The sequence below is a fragment of the Schistocerca cancellata genome, chromosome 8 (assembly GCF_023864275.1).
Source record: "Schistocerca cancellata isolate TAMUIC-IGC-003103 chromosome 8, iqSchCanc2.1, whole genome shotgun sequence".
Taxonomy (NCBI): Eukaryota; Metazoa; Arthropoda; class Insecta; order Orthoptera; family Acrididae; genus Schistocerca; species Schistocerca cancellata.
In genome coordinates this window covers 251,223,336-251,246,021 of record NC_064633.1, presented here as the reverse complement: position 1 = coordinate 251,246,021, position 22,686 = coordinate 251,223,336, and the positions used below count along the sequence as shown (strand labels likewise).

Below are 22,686 nucleotides of genomic sequence, written 5' to 3'. Positions count from 1 at the left end.
GTCGTTAGGACCGCTCTGCGGAAACATCTTCACCTGGTTTCTGGGTGACAGGTGGACATGCTTCTGAAAAGGGGCAGTGATGTGCCGCTGAGCGGCTGTATCCGTGCGTGCACGGCATACGTTATACGAGAGTTGGCTTATTGGAAGCACAGTGTGCTGTTCAGTGATAGAGATTCGGTGTTGGTGCTTGTGTGTTCACCTTCTCGGCGGCCTAATCGTTGGGGCTGAAGTGGTAGTCTGGACTGAAGACTGTGGGTAATATATCCGCCGTCCGTGGATAGGAAAATCTCAGTGTGAGTTATAGCGTTTGTATTTAAACTAAAGTCTTTCTTCAAAATTTTCAGAACTATATTCGTGAGGTTGGTCTGATCCTCCAAGCATACCAATAACTAAATCAGAGATTCTTCCAAACATGAACTGTCTGTAGTAACCATACAACTTCACCAAGCCAAGCCCCGGGCGTCTCGTGAAGAGCGGCGCGGAGTCCACGTTGCCGTCACCTGAGTCCGAGGACGAGTAGAGGCCCTGCGGAGATGGCTCCGGTACGCTGGCGGCGGTGGACGATGACGCGGCGGCTACGATGACACCAGTGGGCTCGCTCGGCATGTACCGCCTCTCCAGGCTCCTGCGCCAGCCTAAATACTGCTCGGCGCATGGATATGGCTGGCTCTATTTGCAGTCACGTGTGGAGCAGAAGGAAAGAGTTCCGCGGCTATAGCGACCTCTTGCAGCGCCGTGGACGCCTCCTGGTGGCCTCTGGGAAGCGTCTGTGTTTCTGGGACGACCGGCCAGGCTGACCGCTACTCAGTCTTGGGCCCGCTGTACCGGTCTGCTTCGTGGGAAGCGAGAGTTACAGGCGCTTAGTCTGGACACAGTATTCCTCCCCCCCCCCCCCGCCCCCATGAGGGAAGATAGGGCACATCGCATCTCGACGTCGTGTGATTCTGTTAGCCTCGCGTCGGTGGCTGGGGCGGCTGGAATATCTGGGTCCACTTCCATAGGGGTTGGTGCTTCTGTCGGAGGAGACGTGAGGTTTGGTTGCCGTCTGTCTAAACTCGGCCGTGGTGGAAGGCGCCCCTCTGACTCCGGGGAAGGAGGATCGCTATCGGGAACAAAAGAAGACGGTAAGTGACTAGGAACAGAAGGCTCCCCACAATGGGGCCGCAGTTGGTTTATATGTTTGCGACAGACAGGGCCTACAAGGAGGGTAACTTCAGCCATAGCCTGTCCTAGCTGGCGGGATATAACTCCTGGGGCCCAATGAGGACGACCTTTGGGGCACATTAACGCCCAAACTGGATCTTGCAGTGCAAAGTGGTGATGATGGGTTCGTCGACTAGAAGGGATGGCTGCATCAATGATAGTAATGTCCGATGTGCACAGCCGTGTAAACGTACTGCTAGTGTTGCTCCTTCTTGTGGGGTAGCCCGATACGAGGCCAAAAATAACGGTAGAGCCGTTTCTAACGGATGGTGCTGTATCAGCTTGGACATCTGAGTTTTAAAAGTGCGGACAAATCGTTCCGCTCTCCCATTAGATGCATGATGGAAAGGGACAATGTGGAGGAGTTCAATGCCATTGGCAGTGCAAAAGGTAGTAAATTCCGCCCATGTGAATTGGGGCCCATTATCAGTAACAGTAGTTTCTGGTAATCCTTCGATGGCAAAGATGCAGGCAAGTACTTGCACAGTTTGCCCTGCGGATGTGTTGGACATCTGGGAAACATATGGAAAACCAGTACCAGCGTCGACAAGGATGAGCCATGTGTATCCCAGGAAGGGTCCCGCAAAATCCAGGTGGAGGCCAGACCTAGGGCTTGAGGTATCCGGCCAAGAAGAGAAGTGACGTGGGGCAGGAGGGGGGGGGGTTGCTGCTTGTTTACTCTGACATGTCTGACAGAAGGTTACGAGTTTGGTGATGTCCATGTCCATACCACACCAATAGACATGTTGATGACCCAGTCGCTTGGTATGCACCACACCCTCATAGAATAATGTGAGGACCCGTTGTTGGAGGGCGAAGGGGATGATGATCCTGGTTCTCCCATTGTCTCCTTGGAGAAGAAGCACGCCCTGGCGAGAGGATAACTCGTGCCGGCGATACCAGTAGGCTTGCACGTCTGGGTGGTGAAGCTGTCGACGATCGGTTGTCCACCCCACTTTTGCCCAGTGTAATACCTCCCACAGGACCGGGTGTGTGGCTGTTTGTTTGGCAATGAGCTTGGCATCCAGCGGCAGGTTGGCAAAAGCTTCTTCTTCTGCAACGTCGATGTGGAAGCACACATCAGGATCTTCATCGATCTCCAGGTCCTGTCCAAGGGGTAAGTGGGAAAGCAGATCTGCGTTAGAATGGTGGGTGGTTGACCGATATTGAATCTCATAGTGATAACTAGACAAGAACAAGGCCCAGCGCTGAAGGCGTCGATCTGTCTTCATTGGAACAAAAGCTAACATTCTGAAGAGGGGAAGCAAAGCCTTATGGTCTGTAAGTAACGTGAATTTTCTGCCGTATACATAATCATGAAATTTCTTTAGTGCAGGTCTTTGGAGACAAAAGCTATGTGCCGCTCTACACCATCCATAACTTGGGACAGGATGGCACCCATGCCGTAATCTGATGCATCCGTTGCTAAGACCAGAGGTTGGGATGGGTCATAAGGGGCGAGACAAGTGGGCCGGAGGAGGGCCTTTTTAAGTGCCTGGAAGGCCTTCATAAATTCAGGTGACCAATGACATTTCTTATTCTTGGGAAGTAGTGTGTGTAATGGTTCAGCAATGGCTGCTGAATGGGGAATAAGCTTGTGATAATAGTTTAGTTGGCCTAGGATGGACTTTAATTGACTGATGTTGGAAGGAGGTGGAAGCTGCTACATCTTGGGCTATCGGCCTGATCCCTGCAGCGCTGAACACATGGCCTAAATACTTGACCTGGTTCACAAAAAAGGAGCACTTATCCTTGTTGGCCTTAAGGCTTGCTTGTTGGAGTACTGAAAACTGGTACCTCTCGACTCAGGTGTTCCAGAAACCGTTGCAAAATGGCTGGTGCACTAGCTGTGCCAAAAGGCAAACGGTTTCATTGGAAGAGACCGAATGGTGTATTGATCACAAGAAGCTGCCAAGAGTCAGCATCAAGCGGTATCTGAAGATAGGGATCATTTAAGTCGATTTTGGCGAAGATATGCCCACCAGCGAGGTGTGTGTCTTCAACTTTGGGAATGGGGTACGAGTCAACAACTGACTGTGTGTTGATTGTATGCTTGAAGTCCCCACAAATGCGCAACGCACCATTACGTTTTTCCACCAGAACGATTGGTGATGCCAAGAAACTGTGAGGCACTGGCGTGACGATTTTCTCATCTTGAAGTCGCTGAAGCTCCTGGCCTAGTGCTTCCCAGAGAGCAAAGGGCACCTTACGCACCTTGAAGAATTTAGGTACTGCTGTGGGCAGGAGGACGACATGAGCTTGGAACCCGACTATGCCAGTAGTGGGTCGTTCGAACACCGAATTGAACTGTGCCATCAACTCTTGTAGGTAGGAGTGATCGGCAATGGACCGAACGGAGGGGCTCGCATCCTGGATCTCCAAACATAAAATGTTGAAAAGATCCATGCCTAAGAGGTTGTTGGCGCAAGGAAAATTGATGACCAATATGCGAGCAGTCAAGGCAGTAGAGCGATATTGGATTGGTGCCGAAAACTGTCCACAGACCTTGAGGATGTCTTGCTGTAGCTGCAAAGAGGGGTGTCAGAGGGATGTAAAGGTGGGGAGCCAACCCGTACATAGGACTTCCAGTCAATGATGGTTACAGACAAGTCAGTATCTATCTGAAAGTCGAGAGGAACAGCATTAATCGACAGACGGATTGATATAGCCTTTGTAGAGCGTGGAAAAACGCCTTGGATCAAGGAGACCTTTGGCAACCCACTGGTCGAGTCCTCCTGTTCAGTATCAAATTGATCTAAGCGAGTAGAATCAACCGCCACAGGCGGATCATTTGGCACGCCTATGGGGGCACTGAGGTCGAGGGTGCTGGGAAAAACAATGTCGACAGGAGTGCAATGCTTGTGGGCGTCGACCAAACGTGTGTACAGTACCAGAGCCCGGTGTGGCCCTCTGGCCTGGAGGAGGACGTGACCGACTTGTAGAGCGGGTGGCATATACAGAAGATGTGGCCTGGAAAGAGGCCGTTGAACGATCCGACTGTTCGAACGCCCGTATGATCGGAAGACATGCTTCCAAAGAAGGATCTTTCAATTTCAGCTAGTCGGTACGGAGACTGTCATCTGGTGCATAAACCAGAATCATGTCACGCACCAGGGAAGCTGCGTAAGATTATTTACAGGCAGGATTTTGACAGACAAAACCGCAGTCCCGCGATAACCCTTGTAAATGGGCAATCCACTCCCGGTAAGACTGCCCCGTGGCCTTGTGGCTCCTAAAGAATCTATGCCGGGCAGCAGACACGTGAATTTGGGAATCAAAATAATCTGACAGACCGACCTTAAGAATCTCGTAAGGGAGAGCATGGGGGTTCCACCTCCAGGTGTAATTGCTGCAGGAGGCGGTAGATCTCAGGCCCCGCATACGCCAGGAGGTAAGCACGCTGTTGTGCGTCCCCAGCGATACCGTGGGTCACGAAGTGCTGCTCCATACGCGCCACTTAGTTGGTCCACGTTTCCACTTTCTTGTCAAACAGCTGGAAAGGAGGCGGCGCCGTCCGGAAATTCTTCACCATGGCATCGATCCGTGCAATATTCTGTGAGACCTCCAGAGGGGTGCTAGCCATTGACTCCAGACGTTCGACCAGAAGCTGGTTCCTCCGCTGCATCTGCTGGAGCAGGAGGAGCAGCTGCTGGGACACATTCATCAGTTCGATCGTACTAGAGCAACTGAAACAGTCCAAGAGAAGAAACTACGTCTCCACCGGAGAGATGCACCCGTAGAAAATTCGTAAAGTTCCCCGTCGCCACTAATATATCCGCCGTCCGTGGATAGAAAAATCTCAGAGTGTGAGTTATGGCGTTTTTTCAAAACAATATTCGTGCGGTAGGACTGATCCTCCAAGCCTACCAATAACTAAATCAGAGATTCTTTCAAACATAAACTGTGTGTAGTAACCAGGCGCTTAGTCTGGACACAGTAGTTGGTGCTGAGACAGCTGCCCGAATTCGAACCAGTGGGCACTCTACAATCTGAGGACCGGGAACCTAGTCTCGAATTTCTCCTAAACTAAGAACTCTTGGAATCTTCATGGGGAGCTTCTAACGTCGTCCTTGGGCAGCCATCTTAACTTGTAAAATTAAACAGGTGACTTGAGCTCTCGTCATCATGTTTACGTAACATCTTGCAAGTGTATTTTCCATGACATGGATGCAAATGAGCTAGAGTATGCTCGTCAGTTGAGTGAAGTGAACAGTTTGTAGGCGTTTTGTGTGGGTGTAATTTACTGAATTCTCTTATTAATTCACCAGGCGAGTCATTCCTGCACTGATTGAAGGTGCACATATCGTTGGTACTCTTGAAAGGTTTGCGTGTTATGTTGTTAATCCTTCAGTGAGCCGTGCTCTGAAGACATTTGCTTTAAAACTTAATTCCCTGTATTTTCTGTAGACATGATTTCCACGGGTGCACCTTCGTTAGTAGGATCTTTAGTACCATAATTTCATTTCTTGTTAGGGAATATAACCCTATTATTATTATTGATGTTATTGTACGAATATGGTAAAGAAGCTAGGAAGCCTGATTCCCTGTACAGTCATATGCGCGTGCTGTCAGGCCCCCTCAAGTGACAACTAATTCAAGACAAGGAGCCACCTCGGCGCAGTACACTGATTTGACAGAAGTCACGGGATTGCTCCCAACATCGTGCCGAACCTCGTTTTGCCTGGTGTAGTGTAGTAGCTTGATGTGGTGAAGACTCAAGTCGTTGGAAGTGCAAAGCAGAGATATTTAGCAATTCTATCTCTACAGGCGTCCATAAATGCGAAAAGGCGTCCTAGTCCTAGTTCCAGGACTAGGAGCTCAATCTAAGACCCATAAACCTCATGTTCCATTGAGGCCTATTGTTAGTCCCAAACATACACCTGCCTCCAAAGTCTCCCAACTACTGGTGCAGGATTTTGTGCGTGAACTGACCTCTCGATTATATCCCTCAAAATGTTCGATGCTATATTTTCCGCGTTTGACTTACGAAATTCATAACCTAACATCAAAGTCTTTCATGACAGGAATATGCCTTTCACTTCATTCAAGAGAAAAATTTAAGCACGTTTTAAGACTTACACCTGATGATGGACCTATAGGATCGTGTACTAATTAAAGACGAAAAGCTGTGACTGAAGGCGTTTTTTTAATTAATACTTCCAGCGTATTGAATACAGTCACGATTGAACCAGCAAAAAATGGATAAAATTAAATTAACTTACCCAGTCTTGCACTGAAAGCAGCATAAGCATACAGAAATTACAAAATAAAACGTATGAAGCCAGTGCTGGTATTAAGTTCATCAAAGAATATCTAGCGTGTGGTTTTCGTCCTAATTATGTCAATGTGATGAACAAATGTAAGTCTGGTCAAGCCCAGAGCGCCAAAAGGAAATGTGAGATAATGTGTATGAAATCATATGTAAAATCTTAGTATCAGAAGAAAGCAGATATTGTCCGCCCGGTTAGCCGTGCGGTCTAACGCACGGCTTTCCGGATTGGGAAGGAGCGCCTGATCCTTAGCACGAATCCGCGCCCGGCGGACTTGCGTCGAGGTCCGGTGGACCGGCCAATCTGTGAATGGTTTTTAGGCGGTTTTTCATCTGCCTCGGCGAATGCGGGCTGGTTCCCCTTATTCCGCCTCAGCTACACTATGTCGGCGATTGCTGTGCAAACAAGTTCTCCACGTACGCGTACACGTGGAGTGGACTGCGGTAGTCGTCGTGGTTGTGGACCACTGCGAGTGTGGCGGGACAGAGCCTCTCCGTCGTTTCTACGACCCCAGTTAACATACAATACAATAAAAGCAGATATTATTATGCGCTGTTATTACACATATTTTCTATTATTTAATGCACTCTACCCCTTTACAACTGAAGAGTATGTAGAAAGTATTGTAAACAAATTGCAGTCTGAAATCACCACAGGCACCAAATGAAATTAGAAGCTACGCAACTAAAACTGCATCAGCAACAGGACAACAAAACAGTTTTATGAAAGAGTCAACTCCCAAACTGTCATAACCCTCAGTGAAAAAGAGCAAGATATACTCAGGAAAAGGCTAAAGCAGAACAAAAACCGAGATCAACTAACAATAACCTAAAAATAGTCATCATACGCATTAAAAAAGCAGCTGATTTACCTGATATAAATAACTTTGAACAGATTGTACTAGCATAGAAAATAAATAAAATTATTCAGAAAAGCATACATAACCACAATGAAACGCCCCAAGCAGTTTATTATGAGAGAAATCTAGTAAACAGCATAAACATGAAACTCAACAATAGCAATGCCATGATTCTAAAAGCCAACAAAAGCAATTCGTTAGTAATTACGAACAAAGATGACTACATCACATCATTAAAACACTGAGTTTCTCTGAAAACAACATAACAGAACTCAAACAGCATCCAGCTGTAAAATTCCAAAACAAAGTCAGTAAACTTTTTAACAGATGGTTTTTCCTCTTCACAGGAAACAAGAAAAACATGCATTTTAATAAATCCCACAGTTCCAGGACTAGGAGCTCAATCTAAGACCCCATGTTCCATTGAGGCCTATTGTTAATCCCAAACATACACTTGCCTCCAAAGTCTCCCAACTACTGAACTTAATTCTGAAGCAGTACTATACCTTTGATAAATCATACACAGTTAAGAACACAAACAAATTAGCAACTGAAATTAAGGATATACATTTTCCTACAGGAGGCAGGTTTATCACTTTTGACTTAACTAACCTACCTAAAAATGTATCATCTGAAGAAACAATAGATATAATCTTTGAGAACTTAGTAAAACATAAAAGTTGTCGCTTGCAGAAATATCAGAAGTCAATGACATGTTGCAGCTAGTATTGTTTCACAATTACTTTACATTTAATGCCGAAGTTTACCAACAGAAAGAGGGTTATGCTATGGGAAGTTTTCTGGACTGTATATTTCTCAATCATCTGTAAAGTAAGTTCTTTAATGAAAGCAACAAACTGAGAAGTAAAATAATATATTTCCGTAGATATGTGGATGACACCTTGCTGCTATCTGATGGAACAAAAGAGGAGACTGAAGAACTACTAGCGGCAGTATTGAATTCTTTCCACAAAGACATATAATTCACAGGAGAGCATGAGGACAACAGAAGCATAAATTTCCTGGGTCTGAAAATCACCAACCACCATCAAAAACATAAGTTCGGCACACACAAACGCGGACATAACACTGGAAAACTCATCATGCCATCACACCACACGGAAACATGCTGCATTTAGGTCCTTGCTACACAGAGTACACTCTCTTGATATAGAAGAAAACACCCTCAAGAATGAGATAGATACAATAAAGAGCATTGCCATGAACACTGGCTACACAGACTAAACGATTGACAATCTGGAGCTACAAATACACAAACGTAGGACAACTAAGAGCCACACTGTGAAAGAGGAGCAAATATTTGTCAGTATCCCATTCCTGGGACACATATCACAAAAAATCGCTATTCTTAAAAACAAAGTAATAGCTGCGTTCTCAACTAATAATAAGTTAGGAAACTTACTCTTCCATAACATAAAATCAATTACACAAACATACAACAACAGTGGAGTTTACAGAGTATTATGTCCCAGTTGTCCTGCCAACAATTTAGTGAAAGCAGTCAGAAACATCAAGACCCGTTTTCAAGAACATGTAAATGCTTTCAGGCTCAACCACTTCGAAAAACGAGTTATTACCCAACATACGCTCGAAACGAAACGTCATCAACCGTCCAGAAACCAATGTGATGGCACTACATAATGAAGCCAATGGTAAGACACTATCTGTTGGAACAACTGGCAAAATACCTCCACAGAATCAAAAAGCAGACTCTATGTTAAATGAGCAAATGGATTTCGCAAGCCACAGTTATCCCAGTAATTTTGAAGACCTACTTTAAAGTTATTCCCTGCATAAAACAATTATTTAATAATTAGATCGTTAGCACTACGAGTAAATTTATCTTTGATCACACCATGTACAAAAACATTTGTGAATTGTTTACAAACATGTCTATGCAAATGTGCCTATTGAGCGAAGTGAAATGTATGAACAGGATGGAGTAAAGAATGGATGATGGTGCTAAAACGTTAAAAAAGCTTTTCTCTGATTATGTAGTCCGTTTACACTGTTCATCTTTTCCACTATTTCCCACATATTTTTCGCGTTGGACTTACGAAATTCATAAGCTACCATCAAAGATTTTCATGACAAGAATATACATTTCACTTCGTTCAAGAGAGAAAATAGAAAATGTATTAAGAGAAATTACACCTGATGATGCACCCACAGGCTCAGATATACGTCGGGTACTTTATAAAGCACGAAAAGATGCGACTGAATGCGGTTTTTAATTCATACTTCCAATACACGATGGGATTGTTATTGGGCGATCTGGGTGAGGCAGAGAGGAGCTGCAGGCCATGTCGTGTTGAGGCAATGAAACTCGCGTCTATCGTTCGGTGCCGTACCTCAGAAAGCCAAATTTCGCAGTACTGCCCTTACTGACACGGTAGTCGTAAGTCCCATGTTGATTTCGGTTGTTATTTCACTCAGTGTTGCTTGTCTGTAACACTGAAAACTCTACGCAAATGGCGCTGCTCCCAGTCTTGAAGTGAAAGCCGTTGGCCGGTGTGTGGTCCGTGGTTAGAGGCAATACCTGCAATCTGGTATTCCCGGCACACTCTTGGCACTATAGATCTCGGAACATAGAATTCCCTAATGATTTATGAAGTGCAATTTGCCATGTGTCTAGCTCCAACAGTATTTCCGCATTCGAAGTCTGTTAATTCCCTTCTGTGGCCATAATCTTGTCAGAAATCCTTTTACATGAATCAAATGAGTACAAACGACAGCTTCACCAATTCTTTTCCTTTTATACCTTGCTTACGCAATTCTACCTCCATCTGTGTATGTGCATATTGCTATCTCCTGATCTTTGTCACCTTGGTGTCTTTAATTTCAGATTGTAGTGATAATAAAGGTATTTGTCTCCTTTGGTTAATTTGCGTAAATACATGATACACACTGAGCTGTCTTATAGTAAATTTATTCATTGCCAGTTTCGACCATGGACCATCTTCACAGTGGAAGTTTTTCCAATGTCAAGGTAGTGCGTGATTGAAACCAGTAGTGAATAAATGTGTTGTGAGATGGTATAGTGTGTATCATGTGTTTCTCCAAACAGATCGATGCTGTTGACAGTCACCTGAAAAATATGTTTGTTCTTTTGTTAAAGCAGCTGTACATCTACTTAATTTTTTGTAATTACATTACTATTTTTTGCATGCGTGGTTGCTTTTTGGGAAAACTCGACCCTTTGTAATATTGCCACCACTTTCTGTGTTTATGCATTGTTCTGCCTTTCTCTGCTGCCCCTGTGGGCGTACGGTAATTTAAGAATTCGGTGATAACTGTTTCTGCCCATGGAACGGCGTTAACTGTTAATTCTTTTTTAATTGATTATTAATAATTACTTCATATTTAAAATGTTTAGTCCTCTGACTGCCGTGGACGAATTATCTCATTAGACCTACCTCTCGCCAGGTGCTGAGGCAAATGTTCGCACGCGGCCTCTGGGTTTTCATTAAGCAATATTGTCGTGTTTACGCTTCCCATATCGACAAAACCTACAGTATTTGGACCATTTCTAATTTGAGTTTAACCTTAAACCTTATGTTCTAATAAAGGTACAAAGCTGCACTAAGTAAAACACAAATACCTAAGAGAAGAAAATTTAAAATAAATATGAAAAAATCATAAACAACCAATTCTATTTGTAAAAAAAATCTACATAAATGATTTCTAAACGCAAAAACTTATACTCGTGAATATAGCTCATTTGCAAAAAAATTCGTCCAGTATCTAGAACTGTTATGAAATTTGACTATTGTTGTGACTACATGCTTCCTCATGCACAGCGACAGTATTCAGTGCACTACGTGCGGCCATCCGCCAGATATAAAATTCAATAAATCTATAACGAAACGAGACATTGCTCTTCTTTCAGTTTTAAACAAAATTTCAGTATCTTATTGTCTTTTATAAGCAATAAAATGTGAGATAGTATCCACCGCCCGTGGAGTTTACGCAGTATTTTTAACTTTTGTAAACTCTTTAAAGGTTCGTGCAGTGCTTTCGTTAATTTGATGCAGCACAGGAATTATGCTAAATAACGAAAAGAAATTCTATACATTGCTGAGACAAAATGTCATTCTGTATTGCGTGCAGAACTCAATTTTTTTACCAAATATTTTTCGTTAAATCGGATGATAAGTATTTGATAGTGGCCGGGACACTGTCTCTCAGCACAGGAACCAGCATTAGGCAAACAGTACAGCAACAACAAAGCCACGTTGAGCCCGAAATGCAGAGCGCACGCATTTAACATTCAAAGGGCTAATTTTAATATGCAGCAAGGAATTGTAACTGATTTGTTAACTTGGTGCTTAGAGACGTTTTACTTAATTATCTCGGTTGTAGGATCTCATTAGCAGCCTGTATTTGCTACTGAATTTTTTGTAATTCCATAGAAGGTACTTATTCTAGGTAGTATTGTACTTGGCCGTTCATGGATGTTCCTTTGGGTTAAAGAAACTGAAATAAAGTTTTGCTAGTAGCAAAGTAAGACGGTTTCATTTTCTAACTTCTAACTGGCCACTCTTGGTGAATTCTGACTTCATATTATTTTTTTGTTTACTCAGTGGTCCTTGAATATGGTATTCTGTGTATGTTAACTACGATTTTGAGGCGACCCAGTTAACTGTAAACTTACAAATCGCCATTGGCCATTAATACAGATGTGTAACTGTGATATTGTCATTTACCAAAAAGCCTTGATCATTTTTTAAATTTTGATATTACATGTTTGTTAATACTGCCGTGGGGTGTTAAAGTTTATATTAAGCTTGTGTTAGGCTAAATTACATTCTTAGTGAAAAATTGTAATAATTGTTTATTCTGCCTGGCACGGCACTTACACAAGCACCGTAACAGCTTTTCTACCAAGTGTTTAGTATTTGCTGGTGCTATTAACACTGCTAAAACGTTAATTGAAATGTTATATGCTTTTACTGGCCCAGCCCCGTTCCACTCCCCCTAATAGCCCCCTACCACTTCAACTGTACCTGACGGCGTTGCTTAATATTATAATATTATGTAAATATACAGGCAATGTTAAAATGAAGAAAATATGTCGCCTGAAAACTATGTGTCGCTCCCGTAATAAGCTGCTTAGCAATAATGCTCAAAGACAATTTTTCCCCTTCTTCAACATGTTTCTGGAGTATTGAAGCCCCTCCTCTTTTACTCTATTACTGAGCAACTACAATAGTTACCAGTTCCTCGAAGCCCCCCCCCCCAAACACACACTTTTGTTTCTTCGTTTCCTTATATTCATTATTTAATGGCATTTCATACAATCACATCTGACTCACTATGAAGAACTTGTCCTGTACCTGTGACATGCAAACATTGCAGTTCCATGTACGTAGTAAAGAGACAACAACGAGAACACCATAACTGGGCAGGCTAGCAGTTTATTGCCAACTGAGCCGGCCCGCCCCCTTCACAACAAGGGCATGGACTCTCCATGTAGAGACGTCGAGATTGTGTTTCTGCACCGGTACTATGTCAGTTTGCGCTAGCTCTACCTCTTCAAATACACGTCCGTGTTTTCCCAAGACGTTTGTGCCCTATCGTCCCCAATACTAAACATCACTACGTTTCCAATTGCTTATCTTTAACTGAACATGGGTATCTACTTCTCTTCACTGAATTCATCCAGGCCCAAAAAAAGACGTAGAATACGACGGAAGTCGGCTTGATAGCATCCTTCTCTTCCTTCTGCAGACTTGAAAATGGCAGAAATCAAAGCTGTTATTACACAAAAAACACAAAACTAACAGTTTGAAAATATTTGTTAAGTCGCACCTTCATTTTATTATTATTTTGCTTAGGTCGTGGAATAATCTTTGAATACTTCGCATACAGATAACCTGCAACTGGCATCGAGGATTGATGCCAACACTTCGAGTTATCTCAGTATGAGGGAGTGTAGCAGTGGAGTGTTTCACCGTTGACGACTTCCGTTCGGTACAAAACGGCTAAATTGGCCAAACAACCGACTGAGTTTTAGATCAAATTTTCATTCTGGAAGCAGAGGCCCTAAGTTTTTTTCATTTTTTATTTGTTTATTTTCAATTTTTGGTATGACGGTTATACAGCCAATGCCCATCAGTTGGAAGCTGCTGGGAAGTGACGACAGTAGTTGGAGATTCGGTGAGACTGTTACACTGTTTCGTGCTGGTTAGTAACAAACAATGTTTAAGCCATTTCAGTTGTTGACGTTATTGTTTGCACATCTAAATTCCTATCATTTAGCTTGCAGTATTGGTGACGAATTACGAGCGTAGCCTCGTATTCAGTCGTGTGCTATTTCAGCGGCTCAGAGATCGATGACTTTTGCTATGTTAGGAACTCATTACAGGACTGTGTCATAGTTATTCAATCTAAGGCCTAATGCACTCAGTTTCCTCATTCTCAATTACGCATCACAATGTTCCCTACATCACTGGAATATGGGTGTAGAAAACTTACATTGTTGTGATTAGTAAATATACATTTCATATTGTGCATGTATTGCAAGTCTCACATGCTGTATGTTTCCTGTTTTATTATTCTGCAGTTGATACGAAGTATCAGCTAAGTACTGTGCTTAATCTATTAAGTCTTCCCCTTACATTTCGTACGTAATATTCATACACATGTTGCATTTTTATACTACCTTACGCCAACGTGTTGCTAATATATCTCCCTGCTAATTCGTTGATCATCTGCGGTACACATAATGTTGTAATTCAGTAATATGTGGCTCCTACCATGGATTAGAAATGAACACCCCGTACTGTGGGTGTATAATTTCCAGATTGTGAAACACGAGTTTTCGTTGTTACTTTCTGTTTATTACGTTTCTTGAGACTGTCTCAGAAATGTGTTTCATCTGAGGACACTCTTACAGGAACGACGCTATCAATTGCAGTACTATGCCAGATATAGTCAGAGTTTGCTAATTATGTAAACAGTGTATTCAAGGATTCTCCACCCGTCCACCTCCGTCCCCACCTCCACTGCGCAGCCTGCAGCTGGGAAGTACCGGCTAAGCGAAGCTGATTCTGGAGAGCACTGACCTGAATCTCGCAATGGACCACTCAACAGGGCTTCGTTCTGAGGAGACGTACCCAGATCCCAGCTGTAGAGAGCTGGGACACGACGTGGTTATTTTCTGATGTTTCCGAATAGTCGTCGTTCTTATGTTGTACTGCGGAACGCTATCCTCAGTGATGTTTTATTCCGTTTTATATTGTTTACTAATAAAATATAGCGCGGATATATAGTTTCCATTTCGGGTTGCAAATTTATTATCTTTACTATTGTTATAACCACGTAAATCCACTAGTTAAAAAAAATAATAACGAAAAATGGGGCCAGTGTCTCAAAAAGTGAACTTACAGTGACGTTATTCCTGTTCAGGGTGTACAGTACATCTTGCAACTTGTTATTATTGTAGAATTTTCGTATTTGTGATGGAAAAGATCAGAAATAAAGTTTTTTGGTCAAGCATTGGGCCGCGAATTATCAAGTTCCCAGTTTCGAGTCTCAGTCCGGTATGAAGATTTAATCTACCAGCAAGGTGGTTGGTTGATTGATTTGGGAGGAGAGGACCAAACACAAGGTCATCGGTTCCATGGGAATGGCGAAAGGCGGGGAATGGAGTCGGCCGTGCCCTTTCGAATGAACCATCCCGACATTGCCTGAAGCGACTTAGAGACATAACGGAAAACCTAAAACAGGACGGCCGGACGTGGGTTTCATCCGTCATTCTTCCGAATGCAAGCTAACCACTCCGCCACATAGCCCAGTAAAGAGTGGTATCAGCGTACTTACGTTAGTGCTCAAACGTGACGTCCTTATTACTGTGACTCCAGTTTTCTCAGTTTCCTGGTGCACTCGCAAAGGATGTACTCGTAGCTTCGTGTATCTCGTCCGAGGATGTTTCTCATCCGAATACTTAGCTCTTAATTCACACTGCTTCCAGTAGTCCTCAGTGTCACTGTGAAACTCTTTCGTAACAACACCTCTACCATCTTTGAAAAAAAAGTTAACCAAACTTGTTTCTCCGCTTTGTAAAGAACAGGAAAGGTAATAACTATTTTCTATTAACATCAGTTTCCTAAAAACTTAGGACTATCACGTACTGAAGTACTGCATCAGTGTGCATGGCAACAGAATTGTTCTGTCGACCTTTTCCGCACAGATGACCACCATTAAGATTAATGTGAATGATCTCCATTTTTTAATGTGGTGAAAACGCTGGAACTAGGACACACCTAAGTTCCTGTATCAAACGTACAGTTGTTTAACTCCTACCGCTAAATCTACAAATTCAATGCGCACTCGTGGAAACATAGAGTAAAATTACTTTGTCATGCTCAGAGGCCTTTTTCAGAGAAAAAAATTTGCTATTACCTGGCTAGGCAGATGATTCGTGCTCTTTAACATTTTTACTTTTCGCTTTTCAATTCCAGATCTGCGTATTTGTAAGCTTGCGGTGTAGCTATTTTTTCGTGGTGTGAATTTATAACTGATTTATGCGTCATGGGTTTCGATTCCATTCACTGTTTTCCAGAACGTTGATTTTTCTGTCTTCATGGTTGTACTTCATAGAAGATTGAAAAGGAAACACAGTAAAAAATATTTCACGGATCAATGCGGTCAACAGAAGTAAGGATGAATCCATGAACCAACCCATAAGCAGGAACGCCCGCTACATGGTGTTCGAGGAGGCACCGTTGACAGGCTCTTGGTTCACCTGGGCAATCAACTGCTCTACAGTTGCTTGCTGCCGTCGTTCACCCCTGTCAACTGTATCTCAGTAGCCTCGGCGTTTGTTTTGGATAGCGCCGCTTTGCCATACACGGTAAACCTTTCCAGTCTTTGTCAACGATGAATAGCAGTAATGATGAATGCATGAACCAACCCATAAGCAGCAACGTCCGCTACACGGTCTTTGAGGAAACACCATTGATAGGCTCTTGGTTCATCTGGGCAATCAATTGCTCAACAGTTGCTCGCTGCCGTCGTTCACCCCTGTCATCTGTATCTCAGTAGCTTCGGCACTTGTTTTGGATAGCGCCGCTTTGCCATGCACGGAACAGCTTTCCAGCCTTTGTTCAAAAATGTCTCTGAGCACTATGGGATTTAACATCTGAGGTCATCAGTCCCCTAGAACTTAGAACTACTTTAACCTACCTGACCTAAAGACATCAGACACATTCATGCCCGAGGCAGGATTCGAACCTGCGACCGTAGCGATCACGCGCTTCCAGTCTGTAGCACCTAGAACAGCTCGGCCATCCCGGCCGGCTTTCCAGCCTTTGTCTCCGATGAATAGCAGTAAGGATGAATGCATGAACCAACCCAAAATCACCAACGCCCACTACACGGTCTTTGAGGAGACACCATTGTAGGTTCTTGGTTCATCTGGGCAATCAATTGCTCAACACCTGCTCACTGCCGCCGCTCACCTCTGTCCTCTGTAGCTCAGTAGCCTCGGCGCTTATTTTGTATAGCGCCGCTTTGCCATGCGTGGTACACCTTTATCACGGCGGAATATGAACTGTTCACAAAATATAGCAGTTTCAGACAGGCTTCCGCCCTTGATCTTAAAGCCAATGATCGTGCCCTTTCGGACGTGTGATAAATCTCATAGTATCCGCTGCAATGTTGACCTCGTACACGCTTTGTACGAGTATAGCCTCCAAGCTAGTGCTCCCACTAGCCGTCTGTGTTATTGTCTGTCGAAGTCGAACGCAGCAGGTGATCATATTAATGTAACTGGAGCTTGTATTACTGCCGAAGCTATTCCCTGATGACTTGAAACAGACCTTATCTTATTGCCCATTTTCTCTCCCTCATAATACGCTCCTCGTTGATTCTGCTCTAAACAACATAAGGAAGTGTGTAATCGGATAAGTACAGTTGAAATATCTCTACTGAATCTCTATTGTATGCCTGCAGAGAAAGGGTTTCATGCCTACTCTGGCAACGTGAGAAAATTAAAAAGGCTTTCCTCTTTAGAGCGCGAACGAGGTATGAAAAATGAGTAAGAGGGGGAGACAACGCGGGCACGACAAAGGGAAGGGCAACCTGCCACATCAGGAGCCGCTCGCGGCGTTAAAAACGTGCGAGGCGTCGTGGCGAGGGGTGCCCGCACAGGCGACGGCGGACTTGCAGCAAATTTCCACCACATATGGAAGTGGAGGAGCAGCGCCCGACGCCGCACGCGCCACCCTGTGGAGAGCAAAGTTTCTGCGCTCCCTGCTCCCGGTCCCCAGGGAGGCGCGTCGCCCTCCTCTGGGACAGAAAAGTTTCACAGCTCCTCCTTTATGCCGGCGACGCCACTCCGGCCCGGCGCGGCCCGGCTCACATACGCCAGCGCTGTTGATCCCGTGACTCGGAAAACTGCTGAGAAAGGCAGCCGCGAGCTCGCGGAATTTTCTTCTCACCACATTCGAAAGGTGTGATGCATGGGAGGCCTTCTCTCAGTCTTTACGTATCCTGCTTCAATCTTTTCGAAAGCAAAGTACACAACTGGACATTAAAATTGCTACACCAAGAAGAAATGCAGATGATAAACGGGTATTCATTGTACAAATATATTGCACTAGAACTGACATGTGATTACATTTTCACGCAAATTTGGTGCATAGATCCTGAGAAATCAGTACCTAGAAAAACCACCTCGGGTCGTAACAACGGCCTTGAAGCGTCTGGGCATTGCCTCTTACGGAACTTGGATGGCGTGTACAAGTACAGCTGCCCATACAGCTTCAACACGATACTACAGTTCATCAAGAGTAGTGACTGGCGTACTGTGACGAGCCAGCTGCTCGGCCACCATTGACCAGACGTTTACAATTGGTGAGAGATCTGGAGAATGTGCTGGCCAGGGCAGCAGGCCAACATTCTCTGTATCCAGATAGGCCCGTACAGAACCTGTAACATGCGGTCGTGCATTATCCTGCTGAAATGTGGGGTTTTGCAGGGATCGAATGAAGGGCATAGCCACGGGTCGTAACACGTCTCAAATGTAACGTCCACTGTTCAAAGTTCCGTCAATGCGAACAAGGCATTTCACCAATTGCACCCCATACGATCACGCCGGCTGATACGCCAGTACGGCGATGACGAATACACGCTTCCAGTGTGCGTTCAGCGCGATGTCGCCAAACACGGGTGGGACCATCATGATGCTGTAAACAGAACCTCAATTCATCCGAAAAAATGACGTTTTGCCATTCGTGCAATCGGGTTCGTCGTTGAGTACACAATCGCAGGCGCTCCTGCCTGTGATGTAGCGTCAAGGGTAACCGCAGCCATGGTCTCCGAGTTGATAGTCCATGCTGCTGCAAACGTCGTCGAACTGTTCGTGTAGACGGTTGTTGTCTTGCAAACGCCCCATCTGTTGACTCAGGGATCGAGACGTGGATGCACGATCCGTTAGAGCCATGCGATTAAGATGCCTGTCATCTCAACTGCTAGTGATACGAGGCCGTTGGGATCCATCACGGCGTTTTGTATTACCCTCCTGAACCCACCGATTCCATATTCTGCTAACAGTCATTGGATCTCGACCAACGTGAACAGCAATGTCGCGATACGATGAACCGCAATCGCGACAGGCTACAATACGATCTTTATCAAAGTTGAAAACGTGATGGTACGCATTTCTCCTCCTTACACGAGGCATCACAACAACGTTTCACCAGGCAACGCCCGTCAACTGCTGTTTGTGTATGAGAAATCTCTTGGAAACTTTCCTCATGTCAGCACGTTGTAGGTGTCGCCACCGGCGCCAACCTTGTGTGAATGCTCCGAAAAGGTAATCATATGCATATCACAGCATCTTCTTCGTGTTGGTTAAATTTCGCGTCTGTAGCATGTCATCATCGTGGTGTAGAAATTTTAGTGGCCAGTAGTGTAAATCAGCTTCTTAGTCTTAGAGAGACTTCGAAGTGACGGGTTATGATTTCATGTGACGTACCTGTATTCTCATCGCATTTATTTTCATGGTACCTAATTTCTGCCCAGAGATATAACTATCTTTGTAAACATATTGTGCACAGCAGCTGTCATAACTAAGAGTAACAAAATAGTTTGTAGAACAGTACTGATGGCATAAAGACACTTTTATTCATAATTGGTCATCAGTTTCGCCCTGCTGTGGATCATCTTCAGTCCAATTCCAGTGCTGACGTGTTGAAACGACGGCACGGAGTGGAAAATGTGGATAACCACCCACGTGCAGTCGGCATCAGTAGGTGGTAACCACGGTTGCTCGTGTAAGCCATCGTCTCCACATGTCATCACTGGAGTATGGTCTGAAGATGATCCACAGCGGGTCAAAACCGGTCACGACATTTGAATCAAAATATTATCACGCTATCAGATCTGTTTTCAATAATATTTTACAATGTTATAATACTTGTTATACAGATTAGCTCATTTTATTTTTGCTTCCATTTGTTTTATGGAAGTGCACCATCATTCTCTACACGCTACGCTAACGTACCTGTGTATTGAGCTGAAGCATGCAATTTGTTGTCTGCTGTTTGGCCTCGTTGCCTATAGATCCTGGAAGCCCAGGTTCGATCCGAAAGGGAGTTGAAGATTCTTTTCTGTTCAGGGATTCGTTCTTCGTTGTCCTCATAATCAATTCATCATCATCGACACGTAAGTCGTTGAAGGGGCGCAAAGTAGAAAAATCTGCACTACATGGAACACTTTCGCCATAAAAGATCTCCAGACAAATAATGCCTTACGATTACTTCAATTTTTACAGACGTAAAACACCTTTGCTTCCCTCTCTCGTAGATCTCGCTAGAGTCCGGGTGTATTTGGTATCTGAGTTCGGACATGTGAGAATCTTTCTTTTTATCTGCAAACTGAGAATGTTGCGTCAGCTTCGACTGAGGAAACTGTTGATAAACTATTTATGTGAATTTATGAGGACGTACTGAAAGTAATGCATACGAATTTCTTATGTGAACAGTCTCAGTGCTTTTTAAATGAAACAAACATTATTAACATTCTACATCTTCATTATTCATTTCTACATATTTGTAGACCGAGCGAGATGGCGCAGTGGTTAGCACACTAAACGGACGGTTCCAACCCGCGTCCGGCCATGCTGATTTAGCTTTTCCGAGATGTCCCTAAATCACTTTAGGCGAACGCCGGAATGGTTCCTTTGAGAGGACACGGCCGGCTTCCTTCCCTATCCTTCCCTAATCCAATGGAACCAATAATCTCGCTGTTTCGTCCCCGTCAGAGAATCAACCAACCAATCATATTTGCAGCACTCTGCCGATAGAGGGCTCCGATATCTTTAAGTTGGACTTTAAGCTACACTTTCACCAAAAATGAGACAACTTCGTCAATTAGTTTGCAAGTTATGGACTTTTAAACAGTGTATACATTTTTTGGACCCTTCTGTATTTTAACGCTTTATGTCGTAAATAGTGTGATTTAAAAATATTAGAAAAATGTACTTATCTGATTCTCATGAAATAAGCACGCGTTTCAGGTACGAAAGTGATGATATCTTCAAAACCACATTAAGTGGATAGCTGTCAAATGATTGGCATACAATAACTTATGTGCAGTTCCTCTCAGTTTAAGTTCCTAGGGCACTGCCCGTTTTCAAACTTCGTGAATCAGCTATATAAAAATGGCACTTTTGCATCTTGTCACTTTTTGCTGATGCCCATGCTCCTCCCCCTATACTATTAATTTTACTACACGTCTTCTGGATAAAATTCAGCTCTTCGTTTTACTGCATTTCGAAATCTGTTTATATGAAAAAAATATGTATTTGGAATATCATGGCTCAAAAATGTTGGAATCAGTGAGCATACAGTGCGATAGTCTTCCTCTGTGTACGTAAATTATTGTGGATTGATTCTGCCTACCCTGTTTTCAACCGTCTGTTCTTTTTAGATATATTTTTATTTCGTGTCGAACATCATTCGTTTTCAAGTAATTTATTTCATCACGATATCTTAAAAAAACTCCCTATCGCGTGATAGTCTACTGCAATCTTTCTGGCTTACGCAGTAGTATGATCGTTGATACACTTTCATTTAATTTATTCTTATAGTGACTGTGCCGTGTAGGAAGTCTTTTCTCTTTCACCTCATGTTCATTTTTTTCTTCCTTCCGTGTACACACTAACTGAACATCTCTTAAATTACCTTAGCACTCAGTGTTCTTTATCTTCCTTTTCCATGGCTCCAAAGACTATATGAGTTGTTAAGAGGACGGTATATTCGGTTTACGACTGTCAAAGTTTTAGTTTGCTGTTGCCACTTCAGAGCCACGCCAATATCACGCATGTACGTTAATGATAACGGCACAATGGCGAAATTGTAATGGCAACATAAAACCGTTTCAGGCGTAGCTGGAATATGACGTCCTTCCTGTCAAGCATTTCTTCCGCATTTATGTTACATTCAGACCATTAGTCATTTATTAACCAAAGAAGAGCAGTTTTCTTTTCCTTGCGCTTTTATTCCTCTTTCAAATTATTCATTATTTCTTCAGCTCTCTCTGTTCTATACGATTTACACAGAAACGGTAATCGTGTGGCTCAGTGGCGTAGTGCAAGTCTTTCTATTCGTCGCTACTCTTCTATCGCTGTTACCAACCGGGGAGAGGGGATCTCCAGTGTAAAGTGGAATCCGAAACACGTGAGGCGAATCCCCTCATCAGTGAGAAAAGAATGCCGCGTTAAAACGTAGACTGAAAAACCGGCGTCCCGACCTAGATTTGACCCCGCGACCTTTCAGTTCCCAGGCACACGCTTTAGTGCTAGACCATCAGACTCAAGCAACAACAGTGAAATGCTACGAAACTTCTGCATTTTAGTTTGTTGCATATCGTCTCTTAGTTACATATGGTTTCCGGATTTATTCTAATACTGGCGAATTTCCACAATTTTGGTGTAATTCTTCTGAGAGACTCGAATATTTCCGCCACGCATGCATTGATAATAAGAATTCTGTCATCACTGTGAAGGATAAATGAGATGTAACGAACGAGAAGATGAGACATGGAAGACAATTTAGACGAGATTAGCGGCAAAGGTATTTGTTTGGGCAGGAGACCAATATCAAAAGAATGAAAGTGAGTCTTGTTGGAAGTGCACTGCCCTCCGAAGGCCAGAATTCAGATGTCATTTCTCGTTAAAAAGGAAAAAAAAGCGTTAGCGCACTATCAATGGAGTGCAATGGTCTCGATTAGAGTTCTGGTCCACCACACATTTTAACATATCTCTTATCTGACTTTTGAAGCCGGCCTTTGTGACTGAGCGGTTCTAGGCGCTTCAGTCTGCAA

General features: G+C 43.7%; 1 protein-coding gene across 1 annotated transcript in view; it reads right to left on the bottom strand.

Annotated features, from left to right (window-relative positions):
* Positions 1-22,686, bottom strand: part of LOC126095496 (furin-like protease 2) — a 707,292-nt gene that overhangs the window by 199,249 nt on the left and 485,357 nt on the right. The gene's annotated exons all lie outside the window — the stretch shown is intronic.